At 48.5% G+C, this 16,314-nt stretch overlaps 1 protein-coding gene and 1 long non-coding RNA gene across 40 annotated transcripts in view; one reads left to right on the top strand and one right to left on the bottom strand.

Annotated features, from left to right (window-relative positions):
• CACNA1C (calcium voltage-gated channel subunit alpha1 C) overlaps positions 1-16,314 on the top strand; it is a 727,463-nt gene that overhangs the window by 270,321 nt on the left and 440,828 nt on the right. The gene's annotated exons all lie outside the window — the stretch shown is intronic.
• On the bottom strand, positions 10,447-14,297 carry LOC141568471 (uncharacterized). The gene is made up of 3 exons (XR_012491610.1): positions 14,084-14,297; positions 13,933-13,998; positions 10,447-11,882 (listed from the first exon to the last, which is right to left on the bottom strand). It is a non-coding gene; the product is annotated as an uncharacterized LOC141568471 (long non-coding RNA).

Genomic DNA, 16,314 nt, shown 5'->3' with positions numbered 1-16,314 from the left:
TGGTCGTATTGTCACATTTGATTGGCATCTCAGTTTTATTTAGTAGTGATTACACTAGGAAGCTGTCGGCAGAGAGGCAAGGCGCAGACTCTGGAAGCAGTTAGCCCTTGAAGCCCAGCTGTCACTTGCCAGCTGTGCGACCCTGAGCAAGTTAACTGACATCTCTGGGCCTCCTCTCCTCATCTGATTGTGGTGAGTGAATGTATGGAAAGCAGGAGCTGGCAAGTTGTGGCGACCAGGCCAAAGCACCACCTGTTTTTGTACACACAGTGTTGGTGGCACACAGCCACGCTCATTCCTTTACGTATTGTCTGCGGCTGCGTTCTGCTGTAACAGCACAGATGAGTAGTTGTGACAGGCTGGCTTTCTGAACTACAAATCCTGAAATATTTTCTCTCCGGCCCTTTGCAGAGAAGGCTTTCTGACTTCTGATCACAAAGGCTTGAGCTGGGCGGGCCCAGAGTAAATGCCAGTAAGTGTTGCCGTCCTTACTGCTGCTGCCCCTGTAGAGTCCGCGGCCTCACCAGACCCTCACACGCATCTCGGGAAGTAGGTGCATGTAGGCTGTGATCATTCCCTTCCTACAGGTGAAGGATCTGGGATTCAGAGGACGTAAGTGACCTGCTCAAGGTGGAGCCAGGCCTCAAACCAGTTCAGGGCTCTCTCTGCTCACGGCAACGTGTTAGAGACACCTGCCTGCCTCTCTGTGGCCTCCTCAAGGCCAGGACCATGTCTGTCCATTTCTGTAGTGTCCTTCTCCCCGAAGCACTGATGGTGCGACAAACAGAGCCTGGCGTGCCACCGGACCACCAGCCTGCAGCACTGAGCTCCCCACAGAGAGTTTCCAGCTCTGGCTTGTTCGCCTTCCTGGCTGCTGGAGTGGGGAGGTTAGGACTGCAGCAGAGGCTCCCCTAGCTGTGCAGGTACCTCAGAATATGGGAAGGCACAGGCCAGGACCCTCTCTCCATCCCCAGACTTCTAGTCAGGGCCATGGCTGTGTCTGGTGATAACTGTCCTCTGGTCCATAGAGCATTTTCAGTTGAGCATCGCATTTGATCCTCACGGCAAACACTCAGGAGGGCAAGGTGGGTGATGGTGTGCCCAGCAGCTGCAGCTGAGGATGGAGCCCTCCCCCACACGCATGTGTTAAATGAATGGCTGAGCCAGAAATGGTCCTGGTCTTTCAGCTCAGTTCAGCCGTTCCCCTGCCCCAGCGGCCTCCTGGCTTGACCATTGTGGTGATGCCAATAGCACGCCCTTCGTGCATTCATTTCAGTGTCTAATGAGCCTCAGTGTCCGATGCTTCTTTGGGGGCTGTAATGGACATTCTGTGTGCCTTAGGAGTTTGTTCTGCTCTCAGTGGAGATAAAGAAAAGCTACCAGAATAATAACTCTATTTTCCAATCTTCAACTTTGAAGTTGTCCTCTGCCTAGCCAGTCTAGACCCGCTTTGCTGTCCTTTGGGATTTTCTGGAGAAGGGACCATCCCTTCCCCCAAAGTGATGTTTACCATAGAGCAGCTTTCAGTGTGAGGCAGGAGGGGGAACCGTGTCTTCTGAGTCAACTCAGTTCTTCTGGAGGTTAGTCGTGTCACCTTGGAATGCTCTGAGGGGTGTGTGTGTGTGTGTGTGTGTGTGTGTGTGTGTGTGTGTATACCCCTTGATCTGTTAATTTCTGTCTTATCAGTACCCAGAGAGTAGAAAATAGTTCCTGACAACTTCTGAGGAGCTTAGGAGAAAATGGAACACATTTAAAGCCATCACAAGGTCATGGGATGAAGGGCAAAGGGAAGTCAAGTTCCCGGTAGAGAGTGTGGCTTATCTGACCTGTCACCTGGGGACTCATATGCAGCACAGGGGTGGACAGTCCGGCGCGACTCAGACCCACACCGAGCTTGCTGTTGCAGTGAGGGAAGGACTCGGCTGAGCAGGTTGAAAGCCCCGGGCTGATGAAGAGCAGGTGCTCTAAGGGGAGAATGCCCTCCTGTGTGCTCCAGGCGGGGGCGTTGAGGCAGTGCAGCAAGGCCACCAGGAGGCAGCGGCCATCCCGGGGCTTACCCATGTGGACCTGCCACAGCCCTGGAGCTCCTCCGTGACAGACCTTCCTGACTCAGTGAGTCCTTCTAGACACGGTCACTGCAGTGTGATATGCGTGACTCCCAGTGAGCAGGACAAGAAGTTCTGTTATAACCCAGATCCTCATTTGGTTCGGTGTCTGTCTTAGACAAATAGTCAGAAACAGTTGCCCTGCAGTTCACCCGAGAATGGACTCTTCCTAGACTCCATGAAGTGAAAACACTTCAGAAACCAAAGCAGAAGAAGGGCTGGAGCGAGAGGTAGGACAGAGGTGGAGTCCAGCACCCCCTCTGGTGACCCTAAATCACGTCCTTTCTCTGGCCTTGGTTTCTGCACCTGTGAAACAGGGCTAGTGACACCTGTTTCTTACTGCGAATCCACACTCTGAACCTTTATCCTCTTGTCTTCAGCAGAGTAGGCAGAGCGGCCAGCACACAGGGCGGCCCGGTCCTTGTGCACGGCAGGGAGGTTGCTCAATGCACAGCTGTGTGGCCTAGCCCATGTGTGCCGTACCGTTCTTGTTGTTATGTGTGAGTACCCACTAGACTTCAGAAGAAGCCTGCACGCCACTAAGTCGAGTCAGCTCTGCTCCTGCTGCTCTAAAGCTAGTGCTGTAACCCCAGTTAATAATGATTTTTCTCCGCCAGATTCGACTGCTTGCATGAATGTATTATCTGCTCAAGAGTGCTTGTGGGGCCTGCTCCCAGTGTGTAAATATTCAGTCTGACTAAAGAAGAAAGTCCAAAAAAGGGCTGGTTTATCCCGAGTGGCCTCTGTGATCCGGTCGCAGTCAAAGGCGTCTTCAAATCATCAGCTCTGATATTAGACACAAATGTTTGCGTCTCCAGGATAATCTGGAAAGAACATGCAAGAGGAAGGCCAGAGCGCTGAGTGGGAGGCAGAAAAGTACAGAAAGGCTAAAACCAGGCAGCTGAGAGCTAAGAGGTTGGGGAGCAGGGTCGATGGCCTCTGCCGTGACTCATGGCCTGTCCTTATGCACAGCCTTTCCTATATATCAAGAAGCAGGGACAAGAGTAATGAGCTTTGAATGTCAACGTTGTCTCTGCAGGCGTCAGAGGCCTGCCCCCTGGAGATCACTCAGGTTCTACTTAGAGCAAATGCCAAATCCGATCAAGGTATCTGTACGTGGACAGTGCATGTTTTATATTACAGACCTGTTAAGCCAAGTCCCTTCTTTCTAAGTGTCTACTCTTCCCCATTTGTTTTTACTTCCCAAGACCTGCTTGGGTACTTCGAAGACCTCTGTGTCATCACTGCAAGTATGTGCCTTGGTTCGCTGCATGGATTACACTACTTTGTACCCTCCCTATACATCCCAGCCAGCTTGAAAACTTTAATGACCCCCCCCCCAAAGAGGAGCACCACTTGTTGTGTTCCCATGGGTGGGAGGCGGGGAAGTGTGGGAGGGACTGTGCCCCCTTCTTCCTGTCCCCTCATGACGTATCTGATTGGTGGGTTTAGCTTAGCCTCTTCCGGGACTGACTCTCTTTTGAATCTACTTGTCCCCAAGGAAGGGTTCACCACATTACTGGGGCTGGCTCTGGCCCTGGGGAAAGCCTACAGGTGGTCCCAGTTTTTGGTTGGGTGAGTGGGTTTAATTCTGGGTAAAATATTAGGCAGCGCTTTGTAACCACACATCTAAGCCGTATCCTCCAATTTAGGATTTATTTGTAATAAAGCTTTTAGCTTGATTTCAATCTGTGTGCCTCCTATATTCTATTTCTTAATTGATTCTGAACTTGTAAGGGAGGGAGGACTGTTAGTTTTTGGCCACCAGCCACAGCCCGGACCTCCTCCTCGCTCATGGATTAATCCACGCAGAAAGCTGTCTGAGCAGCTCTGGCTGTAATGGAGGCGAGACAACGTCTATGGACCCCTTCCTCCCTCCAAGGTACTTTAGAGCTCATCAGAACCTAACTCTGTGGCACTTGCTTTTTGAGAATGTCTGCTATAGAAATGTTATTATTTTCCTTTTTCTTCATCTGTGAAATAATGATACTTTCCTGACAGGAGGGCATTGAGGATTAAGTGAAATAACACACATCCGCACATAGTATGTCATCAGTAAATGCCTGCCTGTCCCATCCCTTGGTTGCCCGTGCCACGGTTAAATAGTGCTTGCCGTCAGAAAGTTCATCTTGATGTCTAAAACATGCCTCTCTTGCTGCTATTTAAGGCCATTTCTTTTATCTCACTGAGAGCAGTTGATAAGCTTGATACATGAGCAAACCCATATCCCATATACCTACCCGACTTACAGGACAATTTGAGAGAGAAAACTTCAAACCCAATAGAGGGCAGTGAGGGATGTGTGCTGAATGGGAGAAGGAGCAAGGGGTCCAGAGAAGGTCGGATGCGGGAATGGGCCCTGGAGTACCCACTGGTTGACCTCCTCTGGGCACTCTTGAGTTTGGCTGTGCCTTGTCCGAAGCAGAGATCAACAAGGTCCGAAGGAGTTGCCAGAGGTCTTCTAGTTAGTGCATACGTTTCTCTTCCACAACGTGGAATGCAAAATCCCCTCCTTTTTCTGGAATTCACTGTGTGTGCCGAGCACTGTGGTCACCAGTGTGGAACCTGTAGCACGCATCAGGACCCCGGCCCCTCGCAGGCCGGCAGGGGTCGGAGAGCAGCAGGAGGGCTCGATCAGCCACGCAGAGCCTGTCGGCAGCAAGCTTCCTGAGCACAGACCGAGCCACGTCCATCTTTGGACTCCGGGCCACCTGGAGCAGCCCTCCATTTCACTGCTTCCTCCCCCAGTGTTTCACTCTTCCTATTTTAGCTCTATCTGGATGGGAACTCTATCTGGAGCCCTGCATTTTCTAATTGGCTCTCACCCAGAAATGGAGGTGTCGGGTCCGAGACCCAATTGATGAAGTGTCTGCCCCGTGGCACTGGTGTCTTTCCTTCTCGGCGGCCGTCCCCTGTGCTTTCGGTTGTCTGGGGTCCGGGCTTCTCATGCTTCCCAGCTTCTGTCCATTTGACTGTTAACACCTAGCCCAGAGGATGAGGGAAAAGGGAAAACCCACTCAAGCGATTCCATTATTACTTGTTATGCAGTCAGCTTTGTCCACTAGTCAAAATCTCTGCGAAGGGAGAAGTATATATTGAAAAAGTTCCTCATGCGATTCTGATGTGCTCCTCTGCCCACTACCCCCATCTTGAGACCCATAGGCTCATTTTCCACTGTTAAAAGAAAGCTATTGCATTATCTCTCTCCTCTCTTCACCTTGGATGGCAGGAAAGGAAAGAGACTCTGCCCAAAGGTCCTTTAAATGAGGGGAAACAGAACTTAGCTTGGTATTTCTTTTCTGAAGAACATATGCTTCAGTGCAGAACTCAGGAGCAACAGCCTTGAATTAAAGCAGCCGTGACTCCCCGTGAATGGCAAGGCGCTTTGGCTGTGGGAAAGCCGGGGTTTGGGATGCAGAAAGCCGGGGTTTTGGATGCCTTCCCTGGCTTCATGGCTGACCTGCTGTGTGACCTTGGGCAAGTCAGATTTCCTCTCTGTTTGCCATCTGCAAAATGTGGATGAAGACACTTGCTACCTACTGGTTTTTCTGAGGTACATAGAGGTCGTCGGAGATCACGGAACACAGTGCTCAGAATTCTGCTGAGGAAACAGCCCTGGTTATTAGGAAGCATTGTCCCCCAGGTGCAGGGCGCTCTGAGAAGTGTGCAGGGTTTGTGAACAGTCCTGGGCAGTCCCAGAGTGGGAAAGGCAGTTTCTCCAGGTCTGGGTCTCCCCTCGAGCCTTTGCCCATCTGCACCAGTGAGAGGAAGGGGTGTCTGAGTTGTTGGGAGGTGATCGGGACAGATGGTCTCTGGCAGAACAAGAGGGAAATGCCAATCAGAGGACGTCGGGCTCCTCAATGAGAACGCAGAGCAGATGGGTCTGAGGCGGCCAGGAGGGGCACTTGCCAGTTTACTAAGTGTGTGACAGTGAGCTGGTGGTCTTCAGAGAACCAGAGGGGTCCCCTGGTTCATTTCCTTTCTTTGAGAAAGGGCAGGATTTAGGATAAGTCTGACCGATGAGTGTCCTCATTCAACAGGTAGTTGTTAGGTTGGTGAAAAAGTAATTGCGGTTTTTGCAATTATTTTTAACCCTTTAAACCGCAGTTACTTTTGCACCAACCTAATACTAGCTTTACTATGAGCTGGGCAGTCTGCTGGCCCTGCAGATGTAACATGACATAAGATAGACCCGATCCTGACCTCCCCTCACAGGTGTTACAACCACATCCACTGATTCCTGCCACTTGCATAGGAATTGTGGGTGGGGTGGGAGGAGGGATGTCATGAATGCGGATTCCTGGGTCCCACCCCAGAACTACTAGAGCAGAATATCGAGGGGTTAAATCCAGGAAACCATATTTTAGTAAGTTTCATAGTTCATTCTTGTGCACATTAAAATTTGAGAACCAGTCACCTCTCCATCAAAGCAAAGAGTGACCAGTCACTTCTTTGAGCATACTGGTGTCTTAAAAATGAATTACATATACACCTGGAATGATTTTGTTACATCTAGCCTCCGATGTGTAGGTTGCTAGAAAAGCCCTTTTCTCCTCTTATTCTGGTCCGATGGAAAATAACTGCTCAAATCAATGAACTCAAGTGTTGATTGAGCTTTTATTATCTGCCTAGCTCATGCTGTTCAGAAAAGAAGTGTAAAAGCTAGTCTTGGCCCCTGATGAGCTCACAGCGTTCTTGAGTTGATAAAACATACCCGTTACCCAGCTAGAGATGAGCAACAGACAGTGTAAGATTAACGGCCGAGAGGTAGTGCAGATGAAGTTCCCAGACATGTAGAAAGGAGGACATTGGTGGGGGCAGGGTTGCAGCGACAGCCTTTCCAGCCATCCTCTGATTCCAGCGGGATGACCAGAGTCATAACCTAGTGAAGAAGTGAAAAAATACCGTGGGAAAATTCAAGAGACACGGGTGGCGCATGGGGGGAGCTGTACTGACTCAGAAGCTACACTGCTGATTCACATGTGTTACCAAGTTGGGGAACCGGATATATTTTTAAATAGTGAACAGAGTTTTTTCCCCCACTTAGTTCAGCTCTGTCTTTGGGCACAAGAACATCAATTCCTTTATCCATTCCTCGATTACATCAGCTGTGTAACAGTTGAACTCTGAAATCATAGTGGCTTAACACAGAAGTTTATTTATCACTCATGTAAGTTCAATCAAGGGCCCAGGGGGCTCTGTTCCTTACTCACTGAGGCGCAAAGCCTTTACCATTGTGGACAAGTGGCTTCCAAGATCTCCCTGGTGTTGACACCCAGCAGCCAGCCAGCCAGAGGATGGGCAGGGAGGATGATGGTGTGGCAGTGAAGACTACACATCCACAGAGCTTCCACTGGCCAGAGGTCATTTGTGTGGCAAAGGAGGCTGGGAAATGTAGTCAGTCAACCTGAGCACCCACAGGAACAGCAACTGAGTATCGCGAACTGCCAGCTCTGCTCTGGCCCACTCCCTAGCACAATTCCTTCCTCCACAGCTCTTTAATCATTTTCCTCGATCTCTCCTTCCCCTCCAGATTCTCCCAGGCTCTCAAGCAGTGAGATTCACAACTAGTTATGCCTCTCTGGTCTACCGACTTCTTTCATGCTTATCAGAACTTCAAAGAAGGCCTTGAAATTGTATATTCTTGACACCTGTCCCTCCTTCCTTCTTCCTCGACTTTATTTGCTCTTTCTCTTCGGCTAAACTATATGGAATTGCTGTTTTGATATTGATGTTTTATGTTTTTTTGACCTACAAAATGGCATTTTAATATGGTTCAATTGAAAATTATACTCTCAACCTTCTCCTAGGAGAACCCTAGATCTGCCTTGAGTTTAACACATTCCAGTGCCCAGTAGGCAGAGAATCAAGCCAAAGGCAAGAGACAGAAGATGGAGGCAGTTTCTTTGAATTAAATCCTATTACCTGATGTGTTTGGGTCTGTCCTACCCCACCATAAGAGTGAGCTCATGTCTCACCTCTACTTAAACCTTAATAATGAAACCTTATTTCTGGTTATTTGCTAAAAGCTTTCAAATATATTATCTCATTTCATTCCTTTGAAGAAATGGTTTGTTTTCGACTCTCAATTAATGAGATAATGAGAGTTAGAGAATAATTTCCTTCTTCAGCTTAACTGCCAGGAAACTTAAGCTGGCGTTTGTGATTAGTCAGAATAATTATATTATGCTTTTGGTTGGCGTATGTTTTTAAAAATATATTTTACTTAGTAATTTTTGATAATTGTCATTTTTGTCTTGGGTTTTTTTTAAGATGTGAGATTAAAAACGTTCAAATCCTTTTGAAAATGATATGGAATAAAACAAATAAATTTAATTATAACAATCTTTTGAGCAAGACTCTATCATCTTTATCTTACCTACGTGGAACCTGAGGTCCATAAAACTTGGACGATGTTTCCGAGCCCATAAGGCCGTTCAGTGTGGTAGCTGGGACCAGGTAGGTGCAGGTCCAGGCCCAGACCTTGGCTCCTCCTGCTCTGTGACGCTGCCTTTTCCAAACAAGCCCTCATCACTGCAATCTCGTCCGTCTCAATTCCACGTGACTCCTATTTTAAGAGACTTGAATATTATCTATCTTATTTATTATTACAGATACACGAGCATCATCTCTTTAAAAGGAAGTCACTATATTTCGGATCAAATGTTATTTTGTTCCATTAAAATGAATTTTTAAGTTATCGGAAGAGATGGAAAGAGGCATAAAAACCCTTTAAAAAGTATGACTGAGAGATGGAAATTTAGTGTAATGTTATAAATTCAATACAAATTAACTTGTATACTCTTAAAATTCCACTAGTGAGTAAGCATGATTACCACTGATGACTTTTCCTAAGTGGAAGTGTTTTCCTTGGGCCTGGGGGAAATCAGATATCTCAGTATTTCCTGTACTTTCTTGTTTTTTCTTTTCCATTTGAAGGAAAAAGAATTCTGGGGCCATAAAAATGCCAGGAAAGTTAGCTTAAAGCAGGGGTCCTCAAAATGTGACCTTGAAGCAGCAACATCAAAAATCACCTGGGAGCCTATTAGAAATGCAGAGTCTCAGGCTGTACCCCAGACCCATAGAACCGAATCCCTCTGGGGTGGAACTAATGGGTTGTGTTTTAACCAGCCCACCCGGCTTTTCTAACGCATGCTGAAGTTTATGACCACTTGGCTTAAAACAGCCTCTGAGATCAACTGGAAACCACTTCATTGTGACAGAAATGAGGTAGTTAAAATATCTCTGAACAAATTAAAAATGCTCATGAGGAAAATTTGTCCTTTGTCCTTTAAAAAAAATGCCTTTTTCCTTAAAAAAAAAAAAAATAAAAAATCACTTTACAAGTTAGTGTTTAAAGACCAGAAGTAAGTTGCCTGTAAGGAAATTCCTTTTTTAAGAAGCGAAATTTCTCCCAGGTGTTGGAGTGAGAGCTACGAGCAGGATTCTGAGGGCCTCCTGACAGAAGGAAGTGGTGGGAGCCGGTTTTCCATGGTCAGGAACCTGGCAGCGTTGGATGAAGCATTGTATAGGGTCCAGGTGTGTAACTTCATATAATAAATTATATGAAGAGCAAGAGTGGTACTTTAAAAAATGTTTATCATGAATGATGAGTCAATCATGCTTAAAACTTTTTTTTTAGTAGAAAAAGCTTTCTTGGGTGTTCTGGTCATACTCAGAGAACGCCTTTTTCCATCTGGCATCCCCAGCTTGCACTGTAGTGTGCAGGAGAAAGGAACATCCTCAGAAGCTTTGCTCCAGCAATCTCAGCAGCCCAGAGAAAAGCAGGCATCCTGCCCCCCCACTCCCGCTGTGCTGGCACGTTTGCACGAGCTAGGCACTTTGCTGATACAATCTGGGGAAGGAAAAATGAGTGCAGGTGGCCCAACCCTACAAAGGAAGGACCCGCTGCCTGTGAGGCCATAGACCCATCCTGGGCTCAGTGTGGCATAATGGTCAAGACCATGCACTTGGGATCCGCAGGAACCGGGCTCAGGTTGTGTTTGGAGCACTTGTTGATGTGTGACTGTAGACGAACCATTGCCTCTCTCAGCCTCAACATTCCTAAAATGGGGTAAGAACAATATATACCTTGTAAGGTTGTTTTGAAAATGAAATGAGTTTATGTGGCAGTTCGCAGCCTCTTTGGTCTTAGGACCCCTTTATACTCTCAACAATTATTGAGGACCCCAAAGAGTTTTTATTTATGTGGGTTATAGCTATCAATGTTTACTGTATTAGAAATTAAAACTTAATTCCTTAAAGAAAAACACATTGCATGCTAGGATAAATAACATCTTTTTAATGATGAAGAATATATGTTTTCCAAAACAATAAAATTTAGTGAGAAGTGACATTACATTTAAAAAAATTTCTTTAAGGTCTGGCTTTAATAAAAGACCCTTAGATTCTAATGTCTGCTTTGTCGTTCGCTATGTTGTGATATCACATGTAATGTAGTCTCTGAGAAACTCCTTTGTACACTTGTGAGAACATTAGAGTGAAAGGGGGAAATAACATCTTAGAATTATTTTGAAAATAATTTTGACCTCACAAGACACACTGAAAGAGCCGTAGGGACTCTTCTAGGGTTCCCTGGCATACACTTTGAAAACCACTGAGTGAATAAATCATGCTAAGAGTTTAGTATAGTGCATTACACATAGTAAGCACTGAATCATAAGTTATGATTGCAAACATCACCATTAGCTAGAAGACAGCATCAGAGGCAGTTTCTGCACATACACAGGCAGGGCTCTGAAGGAGAACTTGGCGCTGCTTCCGGCAGGGTACTGGCACAGTTCACACACCCGACAGATACCTCTGCTGCTGCTGCTCCAGAGCTGCCCCAGGACATTTTGTCTGGCCGGTAAGAGCCCTGCCAGCCCCTGGATGTGCTTCAGGCTGCAGTGCTAGGATGTGTGCACACGTACTAATATGGGAATGATGTTAACCCAATATAAAGATGTCACAAAGATGCCTTTCCTCCTAAGAGGCAAAGCACTCGCTTCTCCATCATCTTGTTTGTCTTCTCAGTGTCCCTGTGCGGAGTCAGTCTGGTCCTAGGTGAGTCAATGCTGGGGGTCAGGACTTGAACCCAGGTTTTCTGATGTAGAGCGGAGTCAGGGTAAGAAGCTGGGGGCAGGATGAGCAGAGGCCTGCAGAGGGCACAGCGTAGAGCTTTCAGGACTCATAGTTCTGGAAACAGCACTTGTCAGCTCGGCCCCATGAGTGGAGATACAGGCCAGAGCCCGTGACTTTGTCCTCCCGTCAGCAGATGTGCACGCCACGTGCTGCTCAGCTGGCACTCCCAACCACCTTTCTTTGAATCCAGAAACCATCATGCAAGCAGTGGGCTGAGTGCTGTAGCAAGCTGGTGTGTTGGCATGTAATTTGGAAATCCTTTTCACTTAGCCATCTATTAAACACCTGGTGTGGTTTGAGTCCCCAGTCTGTTTCTTCCCTTGTCGTCCACCAAGGGAAAATATAAAGGAACATTGACCAATCAGAGCGAGGCCTCAAATTTGCAGTTGTGATAGCACAGTCTTTCTTATGGTCAGTGCCTGCATCTCTGGCAGCAGCAGTGAGTGTGTGTGACCACAGAATGAAGGGCAGGGCATCGGGACCAGGAATCGGACCGCACCAAGGCCTGTCGTCATACGGACCAGCATCAGTGGATGGCAGAGTCCCAGCAAGTCAGAGACTGGTGATGGAGAGACCAGGAGGTGGCCAGGAACCAGAACGATGCTTCACGGATCCAGGTGGGGGTGAGGATGTCTAAAATGTGGGACAAATGGCAAAAGTCCAGAATCTTAGTGGGGCCAGGAAAGAGTGACAGCCAGCAGAAGATCAGAACTCAGGGCAGTTGTGGGGCGTGGCTCTGGCCCCTGCCTCTGGGTACCGATAGGGTAGGTGCTGTGATCAGTAATCATTATTTATCGACTGCCTATTATGTATCAGGCACTGCTGTTAATTCATCATTTGTTACATGAGTAACAAGACAGACAAAAATCCCTTTCTCAAGGAACTTGCACTTTCAAGGGAGGAAAAAAATAAAGGAAAGGAGAAAATAAAGGAAAAATAGTAAAATATATAGTATTAGATACAGACAGGGAATAAATGCAGGAAAGGAGACAGGGTGCTTCAGAATGAGGTTATCATTTCACATAGAGGAGGCAGGAAGGTCTCAGTGAGAAATCACATGTGAGCAAAGACCTGCAGGAGGTGAGGAAGTAAGCCCTATAGGTATTTGGGGAAGGGCATTCGAGGGCAGAGGGAACAGTGGGTACCAGGGCCCCAAGGTGGGGGGTGTTTGAGGAGCAGGGAGGAGGCAGGTCTGGCTGAAGATAGTGAGTCCTTTGAGAAGAGTTCAAGGAGGAAGAAGGGGAGAACACTTAGGGCCTTGTAGGTCGCTGTGGTGACTATGGCTGTTACGCACGTGACATGTGGAGCTAGTGAAGGATTTTAAACAAAGACAGGATGTGATCTGATGATGGTTTTAAAGGGAATAGAGGGGAAGGGTGCTTGGGTTGATAGAAGCAGGAGGATCAATCAAGAGGCTGGATCAATAACCCAGAAGGCAGATGTTATGGTAGGGAGGTCCCGGGTGATGATGGTGGAGGTGGACAGAAGTTGCTAGATTCTTAATATAGTTTAGAAGTACCGCTGAAACAGTTTGCTGGCGTATTAGACATTAGGTGTGGGAGAAATAGGTATAAAGATGGACTCTAAATTTCCTGGCTGGAGCAATTGGACATAGCCATTATCTGAGATGGGCAGGAGATGGTTGGGAATGGGGGCAAGTTCAGGCATTGGGATTTGGACACGTTTGTTGGAGACATCCAAGTGGAGACCTCAGGGAGCTGATTGAAGAGGCTCGGGCGGGGCAGGGAGAACCTGAGAAGTGCAAAGGAAAAACAGAAACAGCAGCAGCTCCTGTGACGCCAAGTCCTACCCCTGGGATCAACTGCGTAAATGAAAGGACAGCTCAGAGCAGCCTCAGCCCTGGCCCTAAACTTAAAGAGAACGAGCAGCCAGAGGACCCAAGTCCTCCCTGCCCCTGTCGGTGCTCCTCCTGGGCTGCGGAAGACAATGCTCCCGCCTTCCTTTGACTGGGGCTGACTCCCAGGGAGGGGGAAGGAGGGTGAGGCCCAGCTGGGATGGGAATGGACACATTGTGTACCGTGGTGTCTCCTACGCTCGGGCTGCCTCTGCACGGGCTCCCAGGAGGCCTGGGAGGAGGACGCAGGCAGGGCTTGTCACAGACCCGTCCTCTGGCACTGTTGTTCTCCTGGACCTGTCTTTAGATGACTGTAGTTATCCAGGGAGATGGAAGTGGAATGTCAGAAGTCCTTGGTATGACTTGCAGAATGTCAGAACCGACAAAGAGAGCATCCTGTCCAAACGTCTCTTCTTACAGAGCTCCAGAGAGAGCACAGTGACTTGTCCAATTAGAAGCTTCATGACCTAGGACGAGGTCATGGAGGGCAAATCCCTTAATCCTGGCAGCCGTGCCGGGAAGACTGCCTTTGCCCAGTGCACTAGCTCAGAGAAGGCTGTGTGCTCCTAGTTCACCCGTTGCCCTCCCCTCCTCCACGTGGGCATATCCAGGCCAGACCTGGGTTTAGAGAGTGATTGGCAGCCCTGAGGCCCCCCAGCCCTTTTGGCAGTCTGGCTATGCCATCGGATGAAACATGGATTCCTTGGCAGGCAGTACTTCCTCAAGAAATATCTTTCTTAAAGTTAGTGGTGCCCTGTTTTGAGTGCTTTACACATATCAATTCATTGAAGACTCCTAATTGGTCTTGCTATTTATAGAGAAACTTACTTTTTAAAGTTCAAGGTAGGAATGTTTAAAAATTGTGAAGTAACTGAATAAGATCATCCCGTAAACCTGAGAAGAAAGGAAAAGGAAAACTTAAAGGAAAGACTATTTACTTTGTGTAAATGTACTCAGTGAAAATGTGTTGGTTACTCACTGTGAGGAAAAAGAACTGGTGGTGCCCCCTTTGGCTTTCTACTCCCCGTGTCCTCAGGGGGGCGTTCAGCTCTGTACCAAGGTGTCCTCGTCTGCCAGAGCTCCCTGCACCCCGTCCCAGAGCCGTTTTCTCTGGCCTGGCCTATTTCACAGGGTCCGTCTTGTTCTGTGCAAATCCTTTGTCCTTCCAGGGGTCTGAGCTGCCTTTCTCTTGACTGTTGCTTAAGCCTCTGCATTTCTCCTTAGTTATCATCTCCAGAACGCCTGCCTGATGAGCTGAGGTCATTCCTACCCTCAAGTGACCTGGCAAATTGAGCAACAATACCAGGGATTCCAGGACAGTGAGCTTGAAGATTAGTATCTTTGCTGGCCTGGTGGGAGGCCCCTGGCCCTTCTGGAAGGGTAGTGATTCTGACCTTCACAGGAGGCTTTGGGCAGAGCTGCTAATAACCATGAATGTCTGCCTCTCTAGGGAAAGAGCTCCCGACCCTCTGCCCCCAACCAATGGTTTAAAACTCACAGAGCTGGAACCACTTAGCTGGAGACATTTATTCCACTCCTGTTTCATGTGAAAATCCTACACCTGGGCCTCTCTGAACCCATGGGTGCTTGATGCTTCACTCCAGGGCAAGGAGGGAAGGTGCCCCTCTGTCTTGCGTCGTGTCCTTCGGGGCTCCACCTTGCTGGGTAGTGGGGGAGGTGGAGTGTGAGCAGGGTCAGGGATTCCTGGGTCCCTATTTCACTGTTTTCCCACCTGTCCTTTCTAATAGGTATTCAAACCATTTCATTCTCTGGTTGCGGATTGGCACCCCCCTCCCCACCCCTCATCCTCACACACAAGGACGATCTTGCCTGCAAATACAGGGCAAGGTTGCTTCTCTGTCATCTTTTCTCTGTTGGAAATCCCAGAGCTCAAACCTGTGGTGCAATGGAAGAAGCCCAGAAATGCGAGGGAAGATGCATGGGACGCCTGGGCACGTGTATACTCTACCCTCCCTGGCCATGCCCACCTGACAAGTTCTCTCGCTCCTTTGGCCTCCGTCTCGGACAGAAGGGGGCCCCAGATGGGCCAGCAGTCTCAGGGGGCCCTTCTGGTTCAGACGTTCTGCAGTTCTCTGTAGTCTTCTTGTTTTCGATGTGTTTTTAAAGGATCATGTGCTATTTATCTCAGTGTCTCTGCTCCCCTCCACTGCACACTGCTAGCCGTGCAGTAATGACATCGAAACACCCACACTGTAGCTCAACAATCTGATGAGATAAATGCCTCATCCTTGGGCTCTGTGGACATAGAGTAGCAAATCTCCTACCCCAGTATCAAAGAGCTTGAAGCACACAGGCTGCCGGGGAGGAAAGGCAGGCAGGCGGGCTGCCATGTGCGCGTCATTAGGCGAAAGCACGTTCTCTGTGCCCCACAGCCCCTGCTTCCCCAGAGCGACCTCACTTCTCCCTTACTCCACCTCCAGAATAATGCTTCTGAGCTTGTTGGCTTTGAGAATGTGTTGGGAGCGCTGGTGTCGGGAGCATATGGCCTTGTTATCCTGCATAGAGCTCCAAGTTGGATGCACCAGCAACTGGCCAGGTTGTGAAAGTAATTAAGCTGTGCATATTGGTCCAGCGTGACATAGGAGGCTCGGGTGCCTGCTGTCATGCTCCTTCTGCAGCGTCCTTCCCAGGCTCAGGGCTCACCTGTTAGATGGAACGGACCTGGGACTCTTGAGGTTGCGCTGTGGGGCTGGCATGATGTGTTTGTGCCCCTGCCCCCTTGATGGACACAGGAGCTAGCAAGGCACAGAGGGTTCCCAAAGAAGCAGGAGCTGGTATGGTCCTGCAGTGAAAATAGACCTGGCTGTGGCATGCTGAGTGCGTGACTTGGGCCTCAGTTTCCCTGTCCAGGCATACCTTGTGTTGTTGTGCTTCACAGATGCGTTTTTTTTGTTTTGTTTTGTTTTTTTACAAATTGAAGGCAAGACTCCCCATCAGCAAAAGAATTACAGTGTGCTTAATTATGGTGATCTGGAGCCAGCCGCCATCTCTGCAATGTGCCTGTAGCAGACAGGAGACAAGAACGAGGCCCTCCTACCCCCAGGAATGCTAGGAGGGTCTGGGCAGGTAATGAGAAGGCTCTTAGGCTTCCAGGGAGTTTTCACATCCAACAGTGCCCTGTACGGAGGTCCTGGGATGCAGGTGGAAGGGCAAGGCCTCTGGAGCTGGGCGGCCTGGGTTTGAATTCTG

The sequence above is a fragment of the Rhinolophus sinicus genome, linkage group LG02 (assembly GCF_036562045.2).
Source record: "Rhinolophus sinicus isolate RSC01 linkage group LG02, ASM3656204v1, whole genome shotgun sequence".
Classification (NCBI taxonomy): Eukaryota; Metazoa; Chordata; class Mammalia; order Chiroptera; family Rhinolophidae; genus Rhinolophus; species Rhinolophus sinicus.
Note: the sequence above shows the minus strand (reverse complement) of the source record. Positions and strands in the feature narration are given on the sequence as shown.